The sequence below is a fragment of the Macrotis lagotis genome, chromosome 4 (assembly GCF_037893015.1).
Source record: "Macrotis lagotis isolate mMagLag1 chromosome 4, bilby.v1.9.chrom.fasta, whole genome shotgun sequence".
In the NCBI taxonomy this organism is placed as follows: Eukaryota; Metazoa; Chordata; class Mammalia; order Peramelemorphia; family Peramelidae; genus Macrotis; species Macrotis lagotis.
Genome location: NC_133661.1, coordinates 33,457,483 through 33,483,423, shown reverse-complemented (window position 1 = coordinate 33,483,423; position 25,941 = coordinate 33,457,483). Strand labels below are relative to the sequence as shown.

The 25,941-nt window shown below is 39.0% G+C and overlaps 1 protein-coding gene across 8 annotated transcripts in view; it reads right to left on the bottom strand.

Moving 5' to 3' along the window:
- PEAK1 (pseudopodium enriched atypical kinase 1) overlaps positions 1-25,941 on the bottom strand; it is a 256,307-nt gene that overhangs the window by 208,056 nt on the left and 22,310 nt on the right. For 5 of the 8 annotated variants that reach the window (XM_074232467.1, XM_074232474.1, XM_074232469.1 and 2 more), the window contains one exon: positions 5,704-25,941. This exon is cut by the window's right edge. The gene's annotated coding sequence lies outside the window, so the exon portion shown is untranslated. The remainder of the gene's footprint in view (positions 1-5,703) is intronic. The other 3 variants (XM_074232470.1, XM_074232468.1, XM_074232471.1) reach the window with 1 other exon arrangement.

Sequence of the window (25,941 nt, the reverse complement as noted above, 5' to 3'; positions counted from 1 at the left end):
ACGTTTCTTGTCATATATTCAGTTTGTAAACAGAGAGCAGAGAAAGCATCACCTCTATTGGTAGGAAAAGGAAGCAATGTTAGCTAGGGAAATGGCCAATACTTATTTCTGCTGTTACACAGTGGGGATTTGGAGAAAATAGCAAAATGAAAGGCCACAGCAGTTACCATATTGTTGTTAGGTACCCTACCAGAGTTAAACACGCATGTTTGGCTGAGAATGGTGGGAAAACCTGGAACTCTAGTAGTTACACCAAGGTGGAGGAGAGACAGTCAGAATCCAATCCAAAATGGCATCGTGGTCCTGCTAGAAAGGCAGTGTGCCAGATCCCAGAAGACACAGAGGGAAGAAGGTATGAGGAGACAGGCAGTAAGGGGACAGGTCAAGGAGCTCCTGAAACACCAAATAGACAATCTGATATCTGATATGAAAGAGGAGCCATTAAGGGTCCTCTGCCTGTATGGCAGGATTTCTGAGTGGATGTGTCTTGGCTCTCAGACATTGGATAAAGACACAAATAAAGGCAAACCAAACTCCCTAGGGATACAGAATAGCGCAGTTTAGGTAATACTCTGGACGACAGGACAGAATTCTGGGCAGACGTGTAGCAGGATAAACTGAATCAGGCTAAATGCAGAGCCACAACCTCAGAAGGGCAACATAGGGAAGCTCTGGTCAATACATCATCTGAAAATGGACTCTGGAGGACTACCGTGTGTGTGTGTGTGTGGGGGGGGGGGAACAGTCAAAAAAAAAAGATCATGCTTCTGAAATGGTGTGCTCCAGAACAGGGAGGGCCTCTGGTCCAAATGCATCCTCTGGAGCCCCCTGCTCTGGATCTTGAGTGAGTCACTTAAATCCCTGGGTCTCAGGTTCTTTAAGGATAAAATTTGAAGGGGTAGGGGGTAGAGAGACTGTATGATCTCTGAAGTCCCTTCCAGAGCCATGTCTCACCCTGGTATCATAGATAATGTCTTCAATCTTGGGTATTTTAGGAAAGATCTTGAAGTCAAAGTCAAGTCCCCAAGCTGGTGAAGGACCTCGAGATCATGCCGCAGGAGATTCAGCTTCTGCCTGAAGAGATGCACACTCACTGCATTGGAAGAGACATCTCAGGAAAGCAGGTCTAGTGGACTAGAACCAGAAATATCATTGGAAACTGTGACAAAGTGGGTCTGGGGTCATCCTAGGAAAAGCTTCCTAACAAGGGTGTCCAGGCCAGAAGGGAGGAGCTGCAGGAGGAGGCTGGGGCAAATCCTTGCTGCAGGTCTTTAAGAGGCAAAGTATGGAACAAAACAAAGCTGTTATCAACAGCTAACCTGCTCAGGTGTGGCTTGGATCCTCACTGAGGTCACCCTCCGAATAACTAACAATTCAATTTAAATTACCAGGATGAGAAAAATGTGAGAGGAAGATAGGAGTGATCCCAGATGGCTGGGGTTGGAAGCAGACTTAATGCACACAGCTACCAAGACAGGATTGCCACCACACTGTTTTCTTCAGGATCACTGCCTTAGAATAAAGGCAAACTTCTCTCTTCTGGTGCTTACCCTCCACGTCCACCCAAGTTAGCTCCTTCTTCTCTTTCCAGATTGCCTGATGACATAATGCATCCTCCTCTTCTTGGCTCCCGGGAGCCAGACAGATCCTTTAACGATCCCTTGCCTCCAATTTTCCTGTCATTCCTGTTGCTTCTACAGGCTTCTGGAAGGCCCACTTTACTTGTTCTGTCTGAAATCCAGGTTGCCTTCAAGGCTCAGCCCAGACCTTTCTAGTGTCCTCGGGATGAGGCATCATCTTGAGAGAGAACTTGGTGGCAACCAGTGGAATATAAATTCCTCAAAGGCAGGAACTATTTCATTTCTGCACCTTGCAGAGTGGTTTACTCCCAAAATGAGCATTTAAGAACTACTGGCCTTCCTTTGAGCATTTTCCTGAGGCTCAGAGGTGAGTGGTTTGATGGTGATATGAAATCTGGAATTCCTGCTCCTCCTGCAGTCAACCACCCAATGCACACACTGGAAATGCTCTTTCAAGACCCACCAAAATTCTGGATCTATTTCTCAAAAAGCCCCCAGGAAAGAATGCTGTCTTCCCCAAAGGACCCCCAAAGATGCTCATGAAAACACAGGACTCCTTGCAACTCCATTTCCCTCCTATGTGATCTGGCAGCCACTGTGCCGCTATCTCACCTCTGCCTTCTAGAGGAGGCCTTCCCCTGGTCCCCAACTCCACCCCTGCTAGCACCTCCCCCTTACGATCCCCCTCAACTGACCCTAGGCACAGTGCTTTCTTAGGTTCTCTCCCCCTTCTCAAGGGGAAGACCCAAGGGTTGGCCTTGCTTTGTACTTACGCCTTGGGTCTAGTGTAGAGGCTGGGACAGAACATAAATGCTTGGCAGTAACCAGACTCACTGATGGTCAGAAGCAGGTGATGTTTTCATTAGTTTTGCTTAGATTTTTTTTTCTTTAATTCTTTATTACATGGGCTGACTCCATGAGAGAAGAAGAGGCATATTTAATATTGAAGAGAATATAAAAATGAGTTTTTTAAAGACTAAAAAAAAAATCCAGCTCTTTCCAATTTCAATTCTCAAAATTTCTACTTCAGTGCTTACTTGGAAAGTATTTATTGTTCTAGTTTTTAAAAACCACATGTTAAGTTCATTTTTTTCCCCTGTTTAACTTTGGTTAGTGTGCTCAAAGACATAAATTTTCCTCTGAGGATTGCTTTCTCCACACCCACAGAGGCTGGTATGCTGTCTCTTTGTTATCATTTCCTGTAATACTCAAATAGTTCCATGATTTCAGAGATTCCATAATTTCCTCCAACCATGCAGATCACAATTCATCCAAGCTTGAACATCCCATGTACTTCCCAAAGAGCCACACAGGAGGTCACCCCATGTGCTGGCAGCCTTCCTCACATAATCCTAGTTTTGTGAGGAAAGCAGTGGAGATTTGCTCAATCCTTGGCCTTCCCATTCTTGCCATCTTCTCCCCTTCTTTCCATGCAGTGCCTTGATAATGACATTATTCTTGCTCTTCAGAAGTCCTTATTGGGTATACTATCTTTTCACCCAATTGGCACTGACTGTTGATTATCACTCATTTTTAGCTCATTGGAGAAAATTATATTCTCAGTCTATGATGGTACAAAGTTAACATTGCAAGAAAGGCCTTTGTTTCCAGGGGAAGCTTAGGGCTACTGAAAAATATCTCAATAAATTCCTAAAAGTAAAATAATCCGCTCTTTTCCTTACCTTTGCCCCAGAAATGTATACTTCTAGGAACGTCTAAAGGCTAGTCATACAAATGCATACTGAAATTTGGGTGAGCTAACTTCATTTACTTGATCTTGTCCATGCAGATGAGCAGGTCAAAATCTTTTATGTGATTTCAGATCTCTCCCAAGAGGCTCGGGAATATTCTGTGACTTGATGCAAGCAGTCAGCATCTTCTTCAAACAGGAACATTTAGAAGTCTCCATGATCCACAGAGAAATCCTTCTTCTGCCTAGACTCTGTGCTGGAACTCATCCATCACAGGGGTGAATACCTTTGGCAAGCATACAGCCCCCTCTTTTATGCCTTGCCCAAGGATAACATCAGAGGGTCATAGAACAGCCTTATTTCTGTTGTTTTATCTTACAAGGAATCTTAAGTGATCCTGACATATGGTGAGGAGAGCCTGCCTGGAATAATGCATAATCAATAAATAATAAGTAGAGGCTGGGATTCTCTGCTAGATCTTGCAGTTAATTATAAAACGCTAACGATAGGGTGCTATTTATTTTTCAACCAAAGGGCTGCATGGAGCCTATTAATATCCTCATTGAGAAGGCCCTCAATTCATGCAGAGTAGACTCTTGGAAAGACTTTATATAGACTGGTAGATACAGGAGAATATGAAGATAGGCTGGTATTACTGACTGTCCTCTGGCCAGCATTTTTGGTAGTGCTAGGTTCCAAAGTTTCCAGCCTTTGGCATTTTCCCCTTCTACAGATGTCTCATCTCTCAGTCCCTCAACGCCCTCATATGGGATCGTCCTAGAACAGTTTCTCTCTGTCTACACTTGGGTCAATCCAATGGCTCCTGTCCTCTCTGCTCCGTATCCAGGCTTCAAGGAGCATATCCAGGTCAAGATGTGATTCAGTAAATCAAAAGGCATTTAATAAGTGCTTATTAAGTATCAGGCATTGTGCTACATTGAAGATAAAAAAGAAGGCAAAAATAGAGCCTGTCCTCAAGAAGTTCACATCTTAAAGGTGGGGAAACAATGTTTGTATAACCAGGGGATGGAGAATAGATGGGAGATAACTTCAGAAGGGAGGGCACTAGTTGCTGAGGGGACTGGGAAAAGCCTTGGGAAGGAGGCTGAGATTGGAAGGAAGCCAGGGAAACCTGCAACACCCTCCTGCCTCCATGATTTCTCCTCTCCAATCTATTCTCCAAACAACAAGACATTCCAATAGCATGGGTCTGGCCACGCAAGTCTAATCATATTCCCTTGCCTCCCCTCACCTACTTAACAGAATCCAGGGGTTCTTGAGCACAGCCAGGATCAAATACAAACTCTGCTAGTTCACATCTAGTTCACATCTTCACACTCGTCTTCTTCCTAATTTGCCATTTGCCTTACCTATTACTTCCAGACATACAGACCCTACTATTCCTCACTCACGATGCTCTGATTTCTGAGCCTTTGCCCAGGTGACCCCTAGGAAGCTCCCACTCCTCACCTTCACATTCCACAAGGATCACATTTCCCAGTCTCTCTAGTGCTCATGTCTTCTCATTCAAGGTCACTTGAGGGTGTGTGTGTGTGTGTGTGTGTGTGTGTGTCTGTGTACAGGAGACGAGAGGGAATTATATATGTATAGATATGCATGTACACATGTTTTATATACATATATGTGTGAATATATATATGTATACACACAGAGACACAGGGGCCCATACAAAGCAGACAGCAAGGGGTCTTGAAAGTCTATGTCTGGGGGCAGCTAGGTGGTGTCAGTGGTAAAGAAAACCAACCCTGGAATCAGGAAGATCTAAGTTCAAATCCAGCCACAGACACTTAATAATTACCTAGCTGTGTGACTGTAAGCAGGTCACTTAACCCCCACTGCCTTGCAAAAAACAAAAACAAAAAACAAAAAACACACAAAAAAGGAAGTCTATGCCTGTGTGTACATGCCATCAGCCCTCCTTGAGGGCAGTGATGACTTACTTTTGTCTTTGCTTCTCCAGGGTTAGCGTACTGCCTGGCAGAGAGTAAATGCTTAATAAATGTTTGATTGATTGAATTTTCCCACTATAGCATGAGACCTCTAAAGGTTACCCTATTTCAGTTAGTTCTGCATTAAGTTGTTTTGAGCCATTTGACATCAATAAATATTCCAGAAACCATCTGCAGGCTATTTTCCATAAGTCTCTTGCCAGTGAGATGCAGCACAGATGAAAAATTTGTTGGTTTATTGTATGTTATTTCATGGAGAGGAAATAAGTATATTCTTCACTCCTCAAAACTAAGCACTCTACTATGTAAACTATTTTCCCTCTCTTTCAAATAAATCAGTTCAATAGCTATTTAAATTAGAGCTCAGAAAGGAATTCAGACAGTTTTAGCAACTTTAAATATATTTGCAACAATTCTCTCTTCTGAGTTGGAGCTTTAAAGGGGTCAAACATCAGATACTACCTTGCTTTGGCGTTCTTCACTAATCCACGATGGAAAGATGCCCAGCACACCAGGGCTAATGTTGGCAGCTACCTAAAACAAAATAGAAAAGACAATCATCAGTGCATCTCAGTCCAAAAGGGGCCTTCGTTTCCCACTTAACTAGGGCTGCACTCCTCCAGAAATCTCATCAAGGCAAGATCTGGTCAGTCCATATTTTCTCACTTCAACAGTACCCCCTGTTCTGGGGCCCCTCTCTTTGACTGAAGAGAGTAGAGAGGGGAAAGTCCCTCCCAGAACCTCTGTTTAAATAGCAAGACCCCACCCCACTGGCTATCTCTTCATTTTTCCACCCAACAGAGGATGCATTCCTTTGGAGTTTGCCATCATGACCCTTCTACCTTTTCCTTCCTCTTTTTTTTTTTCAGTTCCCTTTTTAGATGATAAACTTCTTGAGGGGGTAGGAGAAACTTTCTAGGTTTTAATACAAAATCTGGAACTAAATAAGGTATTTATCAAATGTTCATTTACCTGATTGATATAAGTATAATTCTTATAAACTATACTTCAAAGATTCATGATTCTCCATTAAATCATTAAATTGACCTTCCATTTCATATGTAATAAACTCCAGGAGTTACCTCTTCTTTGGAGGATAAAATATGTTTGGCTTTTCAAGTTGTTCCTAGCTTGGCCCCAACCTACTATTCCAGCCTCATTACGTATTGTTGCACTCCCATACTCTGTCTAGCCAAAGGGGCCCTCTCACTTCTTAAACCTTAGCATTCAATCTCCCAGCTCTCTGCCCTTTACTATAGCCATTCCCCATGACAGTGAAAGTCTTCTCTCCTCATCTCCTGTCCCATAAAGCCCTTTTCCTCCTTTAAAGCTTAACTCAAGCTCCACCTATCTCAGACTTTCCTGATACCCACAAATGCTATTGCACTCTTCCTAATTACCTAAACATAATTTATTTTGAGTCTGTTCTTGCCATAGATCTATCTATACCTGAACCTATGTATCTATAAGTAGATACAGGTATAGATATATACTGATATATGTACATGCTATTTCCCCCAATATAATGTAAGCTTCTGAAGAGCAAGAAGTTTTTCATTTTTTTTTCTATCTGCAGCCCTGGAAACCAGTACAACGTCTGGAATACGGGGCATTTTGACAAATGCTTGCTGACTACATAACTGTGGTTGACAAAAAAAAAATGTATTTAGCTAGGCTGGTCTTCTGCTGATAGATATACACTCAAAGTCTTTTCTACACAGTCAACCTAAGCTTCACTTATATAGCTTTCTAGATCTTGGAATCACCTTCACACAGTGATGAAGCCTTAAAAGATGTCAGAATTTTGGTTCCAAACAAAAATTAGAGACATTTATACTTTTCAGTGGGTGACATTTGATGCACAAACCAGTCCCATGATGTGGGTAGTATAATTATTATAATTCTCAAATACAGATGGGGAAAATGAGTCAGAGGATGATTTCTCTGTTCAAACTGGAGTGACATAGCTGAATTTAAACACATTTGCTGATATCAAATCAATACTCTTTGCTTTAGCCATTACAAAAATAACTATTTTTTTCAGTTTTTAGAAATTCAGAAAATTTTAGGAATTACAAATTTTTGCCAGATATATTTATTTAGAAGTACTCAGGCAGGGCAAAGGATTCAATATTTTTGGCAACTATTTTCCCATTGTAAAAATTATCCAATCTATGCCAACAGCAAGGCTAATATTTTAAAAATTCAAATAATCAGCAAGAAGAGGGAGAAAAAGTTTAACAGCTAAATTTTTTTTAAATTATTTTATGTAAAAAATATTTAAAGGGACCATAAAGATCACCAAATTTCAGAATGCAGACAGAAAAAGTGGATTTGTAGGAACCAGGATTGTTAAAACACATGGAATATAATAAAGTGGAAAAATCAGTGTCTCTGGAGTCAAAGGATTGCAATTCAAATCCCACTTCTGCTACTAAATGCCTGGGTGACCCTGGCCAAAAGGCTTCATCATACTGGAACCTTATTTTCTCATCTATTAAAGTATAGAAGATTGGAAGGTTTTTCCAGCTTTAGATTTTGATTCTAGGATCTTAGAAACAGTAGAGAGCCTTTCACCCCTCTCCTGCAATATATTTCTGTAGATAGAAGGCAAGCCCAACTGTTGTTTTCTTTCTTTCTTTCTTTCTTTTTAGGTTTTTGCAAGGCAATGGGGTTAAGTGACTTGCCCAAGAACACACAGCTAGGTAATTATTAAGTGTTTGAGGCCAGATTTGAACTCAGGTCCTCCTGACTCCAGGGCTGGTGCTCTATCCACTGCACTACCTAGCCAATCCCCCAACAGTTGTTTTCAACAAAGAAATCCATAGAAATCAATTATTCACAAGTTCATTAATGACAGAAACATTACAGGAATAAAATGTCTTGATTATTAATCAACATTTATATCCACTTACTGCTTCAATAAGACTTTTACACAAATGGTATTTCCCTCTCCATCTTGGGAAGCCCGTGAGAAACAAATTAACACTATTTTTAAAAGTATGAAATTTGCAGAAAGGACCTAATAAATTATCTTTTGGCCTTTTATTGAAGGACTAGAATTAGACCCCAGAATTTGCAGCATCTAAAAAAAAGTGGGATTTACTTCAGCAGAAGTAAAGATCTTCAAGAATTCCATTCCAACATACATTTACTGAGGAAACAAGCTAAGAGTAAGGAGAGAATAAACCTGGGAGTCAGGAATGCTTAGGAAGGCTACTGGCTCAGGCTGATTTACCTCTCAATACTCTAAGCAAATCTTTAAGATTCAAAAATGTAGCAAAGATGCTGGCTGACCTGCATTGATGGAGGGAGTTTAGCCAGAAATTCCTTCCTATGAAAACTGGTTATATGAAGACAGTTACAGCATCCAGGGCTCAGGAGAGTATTCCTATACTAGATCCTAATCAAACCCCATGGGGAACACAGGATTCAGTTTAGCATGCCTCATTTTAGGAAGGACACTGATAAAATGGCAAGAAATTCATCCTGGGGAAACTAGGATAACAAAGAGTTTTAAGACAATGTCAGAGTAAGATCAGTTGTAGGAATTGAAGATCCTTAGGTGGAATAAGGAAAGGCATGGGGGGACATGATAGCTGTCCTCAAGTTATCTGAAGAAAGGGTTATATTATTTGGGTCAAGAGAACAGAACTAGAAAGAAAGGATGAATTAAAAAAAAGCTTTTGCACAGATAAAACCAATGTAACCAAGATCAAAAGAAATGTAGTAAATTGGGAAACAATCTTTACAACTAATGATTCTGACAAAGTACTCATTTCTAAAATATACTGAGAACTGAGTCATATTTTTTAAAAAACCGTTCTCCAATTGACAAATGGTCAAAAGGATATGCAAAGGCAATTTACAGATGAGGAGATCAAAGCAATCCATAGCCACATGAAAAAATGCAAGTTAAAGCTTCTCTGAGGTACCACCTCACACCTCTCAGACTGGCCAATATGACAAGGAAGGATAATGGTCATTGTTGGAAGGGTTGTGGGAAATCTGGGACACTATTACACTGTTGGTGGAGCTGTGAACTCATCCAACTCTTCTGGAGAGCTATTTGGAACTATGCCCAAAGGGCAACAAAAATGTGCATACCCTTTGACCCAGCAATACCACTACTGGGTCTATACCCTGAAGAGATGAGGAAAAAGGGTAAAAACATTACTTGTACAAATATATTTATAGCAGCCCTGTTTGTGGTGGCAAAGAATTGGAAATCAAGTAAATGTCCTTCAATTGGGGAATGGCTTAGCAAACTGTGGTATATGTATGTCATGGAACACTATTGTTCTATTAGAAACCAGGAGGGACAGATTTCAGGGAAGCCTGGAGGGATTTGCATGAACTGATGCTGAGTGAGATGAGCAGAACCAGAAAAACACTGTATACCCTGACAGCAACATGGGGGTGATGATCAGCCTTGAAGGACTCACTCATTCCATCAGTGCAACAATCAGGAACAACTTTGGGCTGTCTGCAATGGAGAGTGCCATCTGTATCCAGATAAGGAGCTGTGGAGTTTGAACAAAGTTCAAGGACTATTCCCTTTAATTTTTTTTTTTTTAGGTTTTTGCTAGGCAATGGGGTTAAGTGGCTTGCCGAAGGCCACACAGCTAGGTAATTATTAAGTGTCTGAGCCTGGATTTGAACCCAGGTACTCCTAACTCCAGGGCTGGTACTTTATCCACTACACCACCTAGCCACCCCTATTCCCTCTGACTTAGAAAAAAACAGATATCTTATTGTCTGATCTTGTTACCTCTTAGACTTTTTGTCTCTTCTTTAAGGATATGATTTCTCTCTCATCACACCCAATTTGGATCAAGGTACAACATGGAAATAAAGTAAAGACTTACAGATTGCTTTCTGTGTGTGGGGGTAAGATTAGGGGGAAATTGTAAAACTCAAATAATATCTTTAATAAAAATAAATTAAAAAAGAAAGAAGGGATGGAGGATGCAGAAGTAGATTTAAGTTTGATGTAAGGGGAAATTTCTCAACATTATAAACTATGCAAAAGAATAATATTTGTGGAGGTGGTGACCTTCCCGTCACTACAAGTCTTTCAAGCAAAAGTTGGATGCCCACTTGGCAGATTATTTATAAAGCAGAGGTTATCACACTTTCTGGCTTCTGAACCCTTTCACATTCTCATCTATGTTCCTCCCACCCTACCTCAACTAGTAAAAAGAAATAAGAAAAATCAAAATTCTTTTAATAAATAAAGTAGAACAAACAAAATACATTTCCTTGTCCAAAAACATGCTCATTCTGCTTATTTAGTATATATCACATTTTTCACTATTGGTGCCCTGTTGATCACCACTTCAATCAGATTCTAAAGTCTATCAAAGTTGAAAACAATGCTTTAAATAAATATCACCACCATAAAGATCACAAAAGGAAATCTTTGTAACATACTGAAGATCACCTGAACAGAAAGAAGAAATAGATGCAGTCTGAGAAATAAACCTGGCCCGGAGGCAAGATATATAGTGGTGATTCAATTATACACTCCTGGTAATTTATTCCTTCAAAGAATGGTGGGACCAACAAAGAAGAGGTACTCACAAACTATGCTTGAATTTTCTCTCTTTACATATCACAAACTCCATTAAGGTCAGACCACTTATCATTCTACTCCCAACGTTTTTTTTTTAAATCATTTCTACCTCATCAATTAATTTTTCTCTCAGTGAAAAGCAGATCCAGGATGGGATTTTTCCTTGTTGTGGTCCTCCATATATAAATAATATATCCATCTGGAGTTTTTCTTGGTATGTGGTGGGAGATGATGGTACAAACTTAATTTCTGCCAGAATGCTTTTTTCCATTTGTCAGTCTTTTGTCACAGTGGGTCATTGGAGTGTTCACCTCTACCATATGCTTGGCATATGATAGGTATTTAAATGGTCTCTGAAATAAACTGTTGATGTCTTCAGCAATCTCTGCTTATTTATATACCAGTCTTGTCATTTCCTTCATTTTCCTCAGACAGCTCAAATGAAAGATAAATATTTTTAAATGCTTCAACTGAGAAGGTCATTATCTGTGCCATCACAGGGAATGGGAGCATGCCAATCACTCACCTTTGTATCTCCACCCCCACCAGGGTTTGGCACAATGACTTCTACAGATCAGACACTCAAGAATATTTCTTGAATCCACCAAAGGTAAATTTGCAACAAGGCAAAAAGCCTCTTCTGCTCTCCAAGAAGCAATGTATTCTTTGGCAAAGGTGTGAGTCATTAACTTTGGCATATACAAGTAGGACTTACATCACTATAAAGGCTTGACATATTTCAAGGGCTCTCAGGCTGAAAGAAGGAAAATCTATAGATTCTTTCCCCAGGTTACGCAAGTAAAGATGCATCACTTTAGTGGTTCTTTTTTTTTTTTTTAATTTGCTATGTTTAGATGCCTCTGAATTGAATTACTCAAGCATGAACAAATAAAACCTTGAAGGGCCCCACTTACTTGCTCTTGACAATTTAGAAACCAAATCCTCTATTTAGATAAAAGATGACAGATGACAGGATTTGATGGCTCAGTAATTTACTGCAATATTCTCTGCACTTCTGAATTTGTAGGCCATCACAGCCATTAAGTAAAATTAGATTCATGATGTCAGCCAAAAACCTCATGGGCAACAGTTTTATGTCATTAAAAAAAAAAAACCACCATCCTCAATCTGTTTGATTCCATGTTTGCTTATTAGAGGTCTCTCAGTGAAGCAGGAGAAGGGTTTTAATTGCATTCTTGCCTTATCAATTTTTATTCTAGCCATAAGCTTCTTTAGCCTATAACACATTGCCAGTCTCCTTTCTCTCTTTTTGTCCAAAATGACTGGAAGAGTTGAAGAAACTGGGTATGAAGAAATTGGGCATAAAACTTGGGTCCACTTACCCAAGGCTAAGAAATTTAAGACACTCTACAAAATGGGGTAGTAGGAAAAAATAAAACACAGGATTCCTTGAAATGTGTGTTCCAGCTCTGGTTTTCCTGAATGAACTAGATTTGTGACTTTGGATAAATCATTTACTTCTCTGGGTCTCAGTTTCCTCATGTGAAAAATGAGATGCAAAGTCAGTGAGCTTTATTTACTAGTTTGTGATTTTTATGTTCTCTTTCTAACAACATCCCTAAGATCACCATGTAGATTCTAAGCAACTCTGTGATCTTAATAGGCAACCTTCAATATTAAAAAATATCAAAACAGAAAATTACTGAAAGCCCTATAAAGCAGTCAATCACACATCTAACAGACAATCTGAACCTGCTGCCAAAGCAAAGCAGATGACCAAGCTTTAGAAGCCCCTGAGCAGGAAAAGTAGGCTTCCTGTGCCACTCATCCAAGCATTTATTTAATAAAAATGTAGCATTTGTAATCAGCATGACTCTTTATTGTAACACTTCCTACCAACTAAGATGATTATCTAAAATATCATGCTATTAATTTTAAAGCTTCAATATAACTGAATGCAGAAAGCATTCCACTCCCAAGAATGACTATGGAACCAGGAAACACGATAACCTGTCTGGACAATTTATACATGTGGGTGGAGAAAAGAGCAAATGAGAAGGCAATAATTATTCAATAATTATTCTAAGGACCTCAGACATTGTTTCTGATTCTTTCAATTTTAATTTTAAAGGTAAGTCTATGCATATGTGGATCCAAATATCAAAATCATCTCTTTTTACCATTAGAGTGAAAAGGGGTGGTCTAGAAGTTCATTTCACAGGAGATACAACAACTAAGCTAATGTTAACAGACTATCAAAACATGGTGATTATGGCCATGGACGATCAGAGAGCTGCATTACTAGAAGGAATCCCCCATCAAGTCTACAGAGTCAATGATGGTGATAATGACCTGAGCATATCAGGTTCCAGTTTATCTGTAACAGTATTAGAAGTATTAGAAGAGCATTATTTCCCTTTTCTTCTTGCAGGAGTCAAGAAGCATGAGGCAAACTCTGGTGCTTCCTGGCTCCCGAGTCATAAAAAGAAATGCTCTCCTCTGAGTAGAGTATATTACGGAGAAACCAGGAAGCTGGTCTGCCATGTCCAGGACTGAACGTAAACAGAAGGAATGCCAAGACAGGCTAATGAGTAACATGATTCCCCTACATTATAAGGAGGAGAGAAATAGTTTTGGGGGATGCAAAGTCAGTGAGCTTTATTTACTAGTTGGTAATTTTTATGTTCTCTTTCTAACATGCAAATGCAGGCTTCTTACTTCAGAGTCATATTTTACTCCTTTTTCTTTCTCCATAATTTAGAGGAGAAATAAATGAGGTTCTATTTGAATAGTGAGAAATTAAAATATCTGAGAGGAAAAACAGAAGGGAAAAAATACTTATAAGGCAATTACTCTCTAAATTATATTGAGATCTACATTATTGACCTGGCTATGAATATAAACTTCTTTCAAGGAAAGAGTAACAAAAGTGTGAAAAACCATTTTGCAGACAAGGAGAGGGAAAAGGCTAATGACCTAAAGAGTTAAGTCAAATGAGAGGAAGGGACTGGTCCAACAAAGTGTAGTGAACCAATGTAAGGCAACTATCTCCCCAAATGGAACAACAACTAAGAGGAATTCTGAGAACCATGGCCCACTGAATGAAGTAATACAGAAGAAAGAATTCAAAACCAAAAGGAGGCACCACCCATCATGGAAAGGGTAGCAGAACTAAGAAAAAGCTGCTAATCCTAAGGCACAATCTCCATGGGGAAGAAAGCAGAATGAAGAGGGCCAGGGGAATATGGAAAGGGATAGGTTCTTATATTGTCAGATTCTTTGTTCTTGGTGACAAGGGAGGGAATGGAATGGGAAAAGGGGATGAGGAGGGTAAGGTCATACCTGGGATATAAACTCAAATGGCAAAATAAATATTAACTAGAAAGATAGAAACATTGAGAGACAGACACAGAGAAGACTGACAGAGAGAGTGGCAGAGATAGACAGAAGGAGGGAGGGGGGAAGAGGGAAAAGGGATCCTTAAGTTCCCTCCAAATAAGGCTTAACTGACTTTTCAAGTACCATAGTTCCTCTTCATATAAGACGCTCCCAAGTATAAGAGATAGCTTAGTTTGGGGGCCTGAAATTTGAAAAAAAAAATGTATTACATAAAGTTACTGAACTCAAGTTTTATTCATCATGAAATTTAAGGATCTTCTGCTCAGAGCTTTCAGGCATCTTTTGAGCAAGTCTGATGTGTGGATGCATGCTTAGTCCATTCTGTCTCATAAAACTAAAGCACCAGTTGTGTCCTCTTTGGAGATCAATAACTTCTTTTTCATCAGCAATCCTACTGGCCTCCTGCTGAATCATCTTTGTGGACACAGGAATTCCACAGATCCTTTGCTCTTCAATCCATCTCTCTTCATTCCCTCTCTAACTCAGGCCATTTGGCTGTCTTGCCCCTCATGGCCTTCTGCAGAGACATTTTCAGTCTGGTATCTTCTTCCGGTAGCCAGGCTCAGATTGTTTTTTTTCAGTTGGAGGAGGACCAAACTGACATTCAGCACAATTTCCATTCACTTTGGTAAACTGGATCACTTTGAACCTGAATTGAGCCCTGGACAAAAATCTTTTCTGAACCATTTCTGAGCAGACCATGGCAAAATGTCACCTAATACGCCAGTAACAAATGTGAAGCAATGAACAGAAAGACAACGAAGCACAAAAAAAGCAGGAAATCAAATCAAAAAAGTCTACAGCCACTATGTAAGATGCTCCCAGTTTTTAGACACCAAATTTTTTGAAGAAGGGTGCAACTTATATATGGGAAATATGGTAATCTCATCCCCCTACTCACCCTTGGCCTTAGGTTCCGGGGCGTATTCTCTTCCTAGAAGTAGCCCAGCTTCCAAGACAAGTCCTAAAACACATTCCCTGCACCCTGCCACCCTTCCTCTTCCCCTCCTGCAGAATATCCTTCCTCCACCCATAGTAGGCAGATCTGGAAGATTAAAATTAAGAAGTCTCTCTAACTGCAGCCAAGGCCAACTGGCTATCTTTGCTTGTGTCCATTCACTGAATTTAGAAGTGCCTTGGTCAGTACAGTGTCTTTTAAAATTACAAATTAGTTTAAATTTGATACATGGAATCACTGAGATAAGACAGTAAAGCAAAGACAACAATGTCATTTAAAAAACGACAGCTGTCCCTCACAAAGACAATGCCATTTTAAAAATAAAGAATTTTGCTGAATGAGTAATTTCCTTTCATTTCTCATTAGAAATGTGTTTTTCAAGATAATAAACCTTAAAAGACCAAAACTTACAAGCTTCTGTCATTGTCCTACATGCCTGGAATGCCTCCCACTGCTTATCTTCTTAATCGCCTCCTGGTATCTTCCAGGAACAGGTACTGATCTTCCCAAATGTAAGGCACTTCATGAAACGCTTTAAAGAACAGGGGAAAGGGATGGCTAGGTGGCGCAGTGAATAGAGCACTGGCCTTGGAGTCAGGAGTACCTGGATTCAAATCTGTCCTCAGACACTTAGTAATTACCTAGCCGTGTGGCTTTGGGCAAGCTGCTTAACCCCATTGCCTTGAAAAATCTAAAAAAAAAAAAAAAAAAAAAAAAAAGAACAGGGGAAAGAAAGGATTTCTACCTTGGGAGAACTCCTCTAGTAACAATAATAAATAATTCTTGCAATGTAAATGGGAGATTTTTTTTTCCTAAAAGAAACAGACACCTTAACAACAACAACATGGGGTAATGATCAACCTTGATGGACGTGCTCACTCCAACAGTGCAATCATCAGGGACAATTTTAAGGGTTCCATGATAGAGAATACCATCTGTATCCAGAGAAAGAACTGTGGAGTTTAAATGAAAACCAAAAACTATTACCTTCAATTTTTAAAAAGTTGTCTTATGTATTACATAATTTTGCTATCCCTAATATTTTCTTTCTTCCTTAAAAAATATGGGCTTTTTTCCTCTCAACATTCAATTTTGATCTATGCAAAGCATGAAAACAATGTAAAGATTGCCTTCTGTTTGGGAGGCAGGGGAGGGGAAGGGAAGGGGTGGGAAAATGTAAAATTCAAAACCTTGTCAAAAAAATGATTGGAAGAAACTACTATTGCATATAATTAGAAAACATAAAATATTCATATAATTAAAAAAGTTTTTAAAAAAGAAAAAAGAAACAGATATATGTCTTACAATTTTCTGAGTGGGTCAAGGGTCTCCCATTTAGTCCCCAGCTCATTGTGAGCACTCATAAAAAAAATTAAGCAACCAAGTAATTTATATTTCTTATTTCACTGGTGAAAAAATAAATTCATCTATCAACCAGTTTTATGAAGCATCTCATTCCTTTGGCAAATATTTAACAGATTATTTGGCTTTCTTTGGCATAAATGGGCAGTGTAACTTGCAAGCAAAGGCTAAATGAAATAATCCCCGACTTCTTTATGGAGTTGGAAATTCAACAGCCCTGTTCCCAAGTTATCATTTTGCAACATTATAAATTGCAGTTAACTAGAGTTTGTATTTAGGACTTAGGGTTTTTTGACTGAAAATATACTGGAAAATAATACGATGTTTCTTCCATTGTTGAACACTTAAATTCAATTTTAATTCTATCATGTACGATAGTTTCTTAGTAATAACATTTATTATGTCCTGGTATTTTCAGAAGCGCAATAAGAAAGCCCAGCACGAAAAAGAAAGAAACCCTGAATCCTGAACTCTTCCTTCCAAGAAAAAAGAAATGCTAAAAGAAAAAACCTTCCAATGTGAAACAAAAGAATCAAGAAAACACCAAAATGAGAACAAATATTGCTGAAAACAGCACTGGAGTCCAGTAAGTGAACACTTCCATCTTTCCTCCTGAGGCAGACCTGTGGCAAACCAGAGGTACCATCCTGGCTCACAGTCACTAGATGCTGTGCCAGCACACTTACCTAACAGACTCTACAGGCCCAGCTTTGGTGCCTCCTCTCTCTAGAAGCCGACCATGCTGAACTTGATGGGTAAGAGACTCTGAGCAAGTGGAACTGGCCTGAACAGCAGCCTCCAGGGAAACCACAGGCTACCTTGGCAGCAGATGGAACATGATGGTGTCCTTCAGAAAACCTTTAGCCCCCTTTCCTTTTGCTACTAACAACAGCATTGCACGATGCCAGAATGGAATCTAAGAGCCCTGCCCTGATGCCTCTGGTAGAGGGAGACCCCAAGTGAAGTTACTGTCTCCTCACCAGCCCCATCAATACCAGGATCTGAATGGGGGTCAATCTTTCCAACCACTATGACCTTGCTGACTCTTGCCTTTTTTTTAGAAAATCCTTTAATGAACATGCTATGTGGAGACTATCAGTAATGACAACAGCCACACCATAAATCTTACAAGGAATTTATTATCTTCATTTTTCAGATGGGGAAACTGAAACTCAAAGAGGTTTAAGGATGACAGGGCTGGGCTTCAATCTTTTTCTATGATACTGCACATGGTTTACTTCCTATATGGATAAAGTGGAATAGCATAAAGTAATGGGTGTAACCACCATTAAAATCATGCTCTAAGCCTCATGAAGGAACAAAAGGCAACATAAGGTTCAGAAGGACAAGTTTTTATAGGTCTTAGGAAGTTGGAAAGATTTTGAATGCAGGTTGGGCAAGAGGTCCATGGACCACCTGAGTACCAGTCCAAGTGAGGCCATGCCCATTACCCAGAAGACTGGCCATCAGGGAATAAATCTGGAAAGCAATCTGCAGAACTGTCTACTAGGGCATGGAGGAACTATGATCTATTGAAGAGGGAAGAGAAGTGACATGGAAAAAATAATGATTCTTTAGAGAAATGATTTCAAATAAAAGGCTTAAATGATTGTAATTGGGAAGATATTCTAAAGAAGAAAATTTACAGTCCAGATTTCTCACCAAACACTCATACCAAAATGTAAATGTCTCCAATAACCACTAGTCCCTCCAGCTGTCTATGCAGAAAATGGCATTATAATGGAGATCTCTGACAGGTTATTCACAACCACAGGGACAGACAGACAGACAGACCATGTTCTCCTTGATATTTAATGGCCAGAAGATTCCCTTGATTATATCTTTGAGTCGATGTTGGGACCAATGGTCACTACAGACTGTCTGGACCTAGACCAGTCACTAAGGATCCCTAGTTGGTTGGTTCTAGATCTTTCACTTGGGAGAAGATTATAAAATCTCTGGATAAGGCTATGGCTTCCCTAGGACATACATTTCAACCCCCTTCTAAATGGAGATTGTTCTTTCAAATGAATTGTTATTTTTTTCTAGCTCTATAGAATAAATTTTGGTAGTTAGACTGATGCTAGATAAATTAATGTGGGTAGAAATCTCATTTTTATTATACTGGATTGGCCAACACATGGACAATTAATACAGGTAAGAGAGGTAAAATGATCACACTTGAATATTTCTATGCCCATTTCTTCCACTATAAAATAGAAATCGTTAATTTCCTCTTTGACTAGACATTTTTAAGATCTAAAATATTATGGTAAGAATACTGGATTTGAAGTCCAAGACTCTGGGTCTGATACCCAGATCTGATTGTTACTATTACTAAGGGCCAATCTTCTGCTGCACACTTCTACAGAACTTCATTGAATTTGGATGACTTAAGAGGCAAATCAGTATTTTCAGTGCTATCTGAATTTTTCCAAAGCAAATAATTGGGGACTAATTCTCTACTTCCTTCATAATCTCATTTGTCTTTTAAGGCCTAATCTAATTTTTTCATAAGTTTATTTCATGTTATTTTTACTTTCTTCAAGCTCTCACAAAACTGTCCTTAGAATCATATAATGTCAGGGCTAGAAGGGTCATTAAAAGTCAATTAGGCAATTTCCTTCATTTTATAGGTAAGGACCCAGGTCTGGTGGGATTGGATAATTCAGTCACTATTTCCTTTTGCAGTTGCTGCATTTTATCTTATATGACACTTATTTCATCTATTCAAAATCTTTATTAAGTGCATATTATGTAGTAGTATTTAAATATGATGATATAGGATTTTTGTTACAATTAATCTATTCAGTAAAAATTGAACTTAAGTTTTTTTTTTTTAATTCTGAATTAAAATACTGGAAAAAAGTATTTCCTTACTTTAAAACACAAAAGATTCTGCATAAAACTGTGAAGCTTCATTTTATATTGCTTTGCTATTTTTTTCTACAAGGATATAATACATTCTACATTTTTACTTTCAGAACTATTTTATTTGTAATTCCTTTTAAACTTTTCTATTCTTTTCTGAACATTTTAAAAAAATTCTAATTGAATTCATTCAACAATATCCTTTGAAGATATTAAAGGTTGTGAAGAGACATTTATTTCCCCTCTTCTCTATTAGAATATTAGCTCTAAATCATCATATATATCCTGTCAACTACTCAAATAATTTATCTTTCTAGCTTTCTTTGGATTCGTATTTGCATTTTCATAGTTCAAACTTAGTTCTAGTCTCTTCATCAGAAATACTTGAGGGGAAGCTAGGTGGCACAGTGGATAGAACACCGACCCTGGAGTCAGGAGTACCTGAGTTCAAATCTGGCCTCAGAACTTAAAATTGCCTTGCAAAAACTTTAAAAAAAAAAGAAATGCTTGAAAGGTCTTTATTACATTAAAAACATATTTTCCCTCTGTAGGATTACATACAGCTTTGCAGAGAAAAGTATTCTTGTTTTATAAACCTCTCTATCTTGTGCCTTCTGGAATATTGTGTTCCTAGATCTCCTCTTTTTAAAAGGAGAAGTCACTAAGTCTTGAGTAACTCTAACTAATTTCTTGATACTTTTGAACTGCCTCTTTATTTAAAAAAACAAAACTTTTTTTTCTGGATTGTTTGCAGTATCTTTTCTGGAAGGAGAGGAATGCAAGAGTTCTGGATTTTTATTTTTACTTTTTGCAAGGAAATGGGGTTAAGTTAGCTTGGCCAAGGCCACACAGCTAGGTAATTATTAAGTATCTGAGGCCAGATTTGAATTCAGGTACTCCTGACTCCAGGGTCGGTGCTCTATCCACTGCGCCACCTAGCTGCCCCAAGAATTCTGGATTTTGACTACTACATTGATGGGAATTTCCTTTTGTAATTCCTTCCAGGATCAAATATAAACTCCTCTGTCTGGCATTTAAAGTTCTTTATAACTTCTCCCCTTCCTTTTTAAAGAAAAATTCTTAATAACCTCTTCCTTTTTTAGCCTTATACCTTCTTCTGAAGTCACTTTATAATGTAGTTACACTGGTATATCTGTGTCTTCTCATTAAGTATATCCCCCTCACCTCTACCTGTTAAGGTTTCTTGGCTTTCTACAAGGCTTAGCATGAATTCCACTACTCTGTATTTAACTTTTATTATCCAGTTATTTATATGCTATTTGCTGTCCCTATTAATACAGTTCTTCATTTTTGTTGCTGTTGTTCTGGGGTAGCCTACAGATCCTTTCTCAGAATGTTTTTAAAATGCGTAAAATCAGAGAATTACAAAAGAAATAAATTATATTTGAATAGTTATCAAAATACTTTTAAAGTCAAGTTCACAAACCCCAGGTTAAGAAGGCTAAGTTTTTTGACCACAGGAACTCTCTTTAGTTTTCTTTGTATCCCCAGTAATTGGCAGAATATCTTTGTCTAAAATTAGCCCTCATAAGACATATTTGTGAGATTCCTTAGCCATTCTGCATTCTGACCTCTGGAAATGTCTAAAAAAATGCTTCCCTGAAAAGAATATAATAATTCCAGATATGGAGTCACTAACTCAAATTACAGCAGGACAATATTACCTTTCTTAGTTTGGGAACTCCACATTAATACTGCTGAAAATCAAATTAGCTTTTTTCAGAAGTCATAGCAATCAATAAATATTTATTAGACACCTGTGGGCTGGGTACTATTAAGCACTGAAGAAATGAAACAGTCCTATCCTTAATGATATACATCTTGTCGTTGCCATATAATATGGCAACGACAAGATGTATATCTATCTGCTGACTTTCATTGTACTTGCAATCAAACAAAATGCTTCAAGTATGAGAATAGTGGCACTTTATTATTACTTCACAGCATCCTCATGAGGTGTCAGTAACTAAATTTGTTAAACACAAAGTGAGTGACAATGAGATGGTGGATTTGGTTGATTTTGCTCTAAACCCAAATAATGAATCCTTAGGGTTGATGTCTGGCTGGTCACAAAGGGGATTAGTAAAAGAGGGGAGATGACCTCAGGGTAAGCCACCATCAACAGGCAAACCATTGTCCTGGTGGTTTTCTCAAAGAAGCATGATAGGAAGGGACTCTAAACTAGAGACTATGCTCATCTTACAGAGAAGAAAACTGGTTTTCCCCAAGGACTGGAGAGAGTTGGTTCACGGCACTGCCAAAACCAAGGACTCTGGGTCTTCCAGCAGTCTTTTGTTCCCTATACCTTGGAATTCAAACAGTAGAGAGTACCTTTTTTGTTCCTAATGATAGCCTTTATCATCAGTGCTCACAAAAGCTGTGGTTTTAAATAACATTCAGTAACAAACATTTCTACTGCCCTCAATAAACAACATTCAAAGGCAATGTCTATGATTTAATGATTGATTTCACAGCTCACTGGACTAGATTATTTGTAAAGCAGTGATCCCTAAACATAAAGAGTGGGTCAGAGCCTCCTTAATAGCCTATGTCAATTGAAGAGAGACTTAGCTGCACAATGGAAATCGATCTACAACTAGCAGGTGGTCAAGATGCTCTTCTGAAAAAGTCCTTCAAAGAATTTATTTTGAACAAGCAATGTTAATCTAGTTAAGTAAAGTCAGGGGGATCAATTTTCAAACTTTATGCAAACTCTGAACTATACTCTGTCCTGAGTATGCAGCAACAGAATGGGGGCAAAAACTATGAAGGACTCATTACATTTGCTAATCTGTTCTGAAAATAAATGCTTGCTCATCTGACTTGAAATTAAGTAATGAAGTAGACTGTCAGAGAACACCCATCATCCTTTGAAGAAGGGCTGAAGTAATGAAGATCCTCATAGAATACCCAACCACTCCTTAGAAAGGGTAAAGACTCAGATGTCATAGATGTTCACTCTAAGGTGGAAGCAAAATTAGCTTGCTATTCTAAAATAATTTGGTAGTTCCAGGAATTCCCTCATGTAAGTTATAAACAGTTGTCATCGACACATCTTACCTTTTAAGGAACAAACAGATGGATGTGTTGCACAAATCCAAAACAATCACATAAGGAAAGAATAATTGTATTACCCGTTAACTGCTGCTAAGTATTTCCATCTCTTCTTATGTCAGTCCTAACTAATGGATATGATCTACCCTTTCAGCAAATGGAAATAGAAAACAACTGAGACTTTTGGCTCCTATGGGGAACTCATTGGCAGCTGCTCTATAGTTATATATTTTAGCTGTAAAACGAAGGTTAAGTAACTATAATAGCCAAAAAGGAAATGGTACTAATCAGTCAAAATACCTTGCCAAATTACCTAGTTAGACATATGGGAATCTTGAAATGCCTAAATAATGAAATGATTTTTTTCCTATGGATCACTCAAAGTAGTAGGGCTAAATAGGCTACAATAAAGTACTCCACAACTAATTTAAAGAACAAGAAACCATTCCTCAGAAGCAGCAATAACAGTCCATCAGCAAGCAAAAGTGGCATGAGCCGTAGAATTGGGATCTGAGGACTTAGAAAGAAGACCTGAGTTCAAATCCAGTCATTGCTTACATCATTGACCTCTCTGGGCCTTAGTTTCCTTATCTCTAAAAATGAAGAAACTGGAGTCTTCCAAATCTAAATCACAGATCTCTGACTAAGACCAAATCACTGGGAAGGAAGAATCAAAGGTGCCCACTGAGCAGCCATCAATGACTAAGGTGGCGGAAAGAGGCCAGCTTCAAAGCTGTGCCAGGATTGGTTTTAGAGAGGAGAGGACAGGGACCTCCAAACAAGAGGTGCTCTAGCCAGTTCTGTGGAGTGTGCATGCCATCCATTCTTTCTTCTGCTACCCTGACAAGGAGAGGAGGAATGAGTCCAGAGGAAGCCCCTAAGGAATAAGGGGCTCTCTCCAGCTTCACAGAACAGATATATTCCAATGAAATAAGCACTGTGACAAGCAGGAGGATTTATGCAGCTCTTTCAAACCTCAAACCAAAGGGACAGTTCTTGAAACTCCCTGATTTACTTCTAACAGATAGGTAGTCATCAATATGGATTCATAGAGATTTGATCATCTTGTCACAAGTGCAAATTATGCAAGTAAATCTCCATAAATCAATTTCTTCAAGGAAGCCACTTGTCCAAGTGTAATTATGCTTCTTACAGAATTAAACAGATCTAAGACAGAGATTCTCTCAAATCTGCCCCTGCCCCTCACTTTTCTAACAATTGCCCTTCAATCTTCCCAGCCTTAGTGTCTTCTTTGACTATTCCCTCTCCCCTCATGTCCCACATCAAACCAACTGCCAGAATTTTTCCATGTCACTTCTGCAGAATGCACTGCATTTACTACCTCTTTTCCACCCACAACCAACCATGCTATATAGGGTGTCCCAAAAGTCTTAGGGCAGTTTTGAGATAGTGAAGCCTGAAACAGGCTAAAATAAGGCTTTATTAGCTTAAAGCTACCCTAAGACTTTTGGGACATTCTGAAAAAGCCCCTATTTCTTTCTCTAGTATTTCTATACTCAAATAATATTTTCCATACTGATCTTTCTTCCCAGAGTTAGTCTGTCCCTGTCCCAATCCATTATTCACAAAGCAAACTGTCAGAGTAAATGTATTTCTGAGATTCGTTTAAAAATCTTTAGTGATCAATTCATCAACAGTTTATTCAGTATTTCATTGCATTGGGCACAGGAGACATGACAGCAAAAATAACTGTCCTTGACTGCAAAGAGCCTGGGAAGTGGGGAGACACAGCATCTATGAATAAGTGGAGAGCAGAATATCTGAAGAAGGGAGAGCAGAAGATCCAGGAAGGGGGAGGCACCTGAGGTGACACCTGGAATCTGGAAGCCACAGAGGAATAGATGAGATGCGGAGAGGAGATGAAGGGAGCTTGGTGCTACCATCCACTGAATCAAGTGTAAACTGTTGGTTCTGGCATTCAAGGTCCTCCAACAAGTCTACTACTAAAAAGTAGTCTTTCCACCTCCTACTTCCCACCCTTACTAACTGTCCCTCACGTTATCTATGACCGGATCAAACTGGACTCACTCCCTAATCTTCCTGTCCTGTGCCTTGTTTAAAACTCCCACAAGCAGCCAGGTGATACAGTGGATAAAAGTTCAGCCTGGAGTTAGGAAGACCTGAGCCTCAGACACCAACTAGCTGGGAGACTCTGGGCAAGTTATTTCACCCTGTCTGCCCAAGTTCCTCAACAGTAAAATGAGCTAGGGAAGGAAATGGCATAGCACTCCAGTGTCCCCGCCAAGAAAATCCCAAATAGGGTCCCAAAGAGTGGGACCCCAGTGAAACAACAAGAGTAAAGCCTAGAATGGAGATTCAACTGGGCTTCCTCTGTGACTTACATGACAATTGTTTCATACAAACAATCCAACATTTACTAAACATGCCATGGTCAAGGAACCACTCTACCAGAGAAGAGAAGACCACACATGGGCATCCTACTTTTCTGAGGCCTATTGATCTTCCCTTCTAGTTGGAATCCTAGTTTTCTACATGCTATTTGTATAGTATTCAGATTTATGACAATGAGATCACGGTACCCATGAAGTAATGGGGCCAAAACAAGGAATTCATTTAGGAGATGGAGGGGGGGGGGGCAGGTCACACAGGTTAATTATTAAGTGTCTGAGGCCGGATTTGAACTCAGATCCTTTTGACTCCAGGGCCAGTGCTTTATCTACTCTGCACCACTGAGTTGCCCTGACAAATGAGATATTTGAACTTCTGGGTCTGAGGTAAAGATAGGACATTCCAAGGCAAAAGTCCCTCAGAAAATAATGGAAATATCAGATTGAAACAGAGGAGTTAGCCACATAGGACAATGGCTCAAAACTGGATGCAGGGTTTTAGAATATTTTAGTGTTTTGCATTGATAAAGGAGAAACTGAATTTTCACTGTAATCTCTCCTAAGTCTGTAACAAGTAGGTAAAGAAATCACATATCTGAACCTCTCTGGCATAGTAGATAATCCCATTAATTATTCAATGTTTAATTCCTTGCTAACTACTTTGAACATTCTAAATCAAAAAACAAAATAAAACAATATCTTTGAAAAAGTGGTTTCCAGAAAAAAAATATCCTTTAATATTATAGAAATATGCTATGGATTACATTTCTAAGTCTTCTTCCACTAATTTTGCAATTAAATTCACCTTGAATCACTGTTTTTCCTGGTCCCAGATCTGATAAAGTCACCTATGATCTTAGACAAGCCATTTCATTTCTCTGTGCCTCAGTTTCCTTATAGCAAAATGAGAGTTGACTCAGTCATCTTTTAAAGTTCCTTCTGGTGGACAGCCAGGTGGCATAGTGGATAGAGAGCAGCCCTAGAATCAGGAAGACCTGAGTTCAAATCTGCCTTTAGATTAATAACTTCATAGCTATGTGACCTTGGACAAGTACTTAACCCCATTTCCTTGCCAAAAAAAAAAACCCCAAAACTGTAACAAAGTTCCTTCTGGCTCTGAATAGGATGGC